Raw genomic sequence first — 684 nt, 5'->3', positions numbered from 1 at the left:
CTGCTTGTGTCTTTTGTCTGTCTTTATTGCTTCCAGACAGTGGACGGTTACACTGCCACACCTTTTTAGTCTTCTTGTTTTTATGGGATAGTAAATGATTTCAAGGCGCCGAATCTGGGCCTAAGCATTTATAAGGTGATTTGGGTTTTTTGCATCATAAACTCTTTTCATTTTGAGACGAGTCAGCGTCACAAACAGGCAGAGGATTTAAGAGTTAAAGTGCAATCTGAGCTGTGGACATACAGCCAGTTTTATACTGACAATAATGTAAAATGCAGTCAACCCTGCTGTTTAATTCTACTCTCGTGAGGAGTTTTATTTTAAAGTTGATGTTTTTCACTTGTGCTTTTCACCTCTTGGACATGAGAAAAACAGCAGTGATTAACTGTCCTTAAAAAAACACTTTGAGAATTAATAACAACACACAAACTTCCAATAACTTCCTCTCTCTGTAGCAACACAATGTAAACCAGAAAAGTAGCAAAGGTGTGCATGTGTACGTGCATGCATACATGTATTTGTTTTCATACCTTCTGCCTGTATCCCCCCTGATTGCGGTATCTAGGAATGTTAAAAGCAGGAAAGGGTCCTATGTCTACATTACTCGCTCATATTCTACACAGAATGGTCACATTGGCGTGCCAGGTGAAATATCCGAGCACTTCCTGCACAAACTCTAATCAT

The sequence above is a fragment of the Centropristis striata genome, chromosome 4, assembly GCF_030273125.1.
Source record: "Centropristis striata isolate RG_2023a ecotype Rhode Island chromosome 4, C.striata_1.0, whole genome shotgun sequence".
Taxonomy (NCBI): domain Eukaryota; kingdom Metazoa; phylum Chordata; class Actinopteri; order Perciformes; family Serranidae; genus Centropristis; species Centropristis striata.
The sequence above is the reverse complement of the archived record's forward strand: the minus strand, read 5'-3'. Positions refer to the sequence as shown.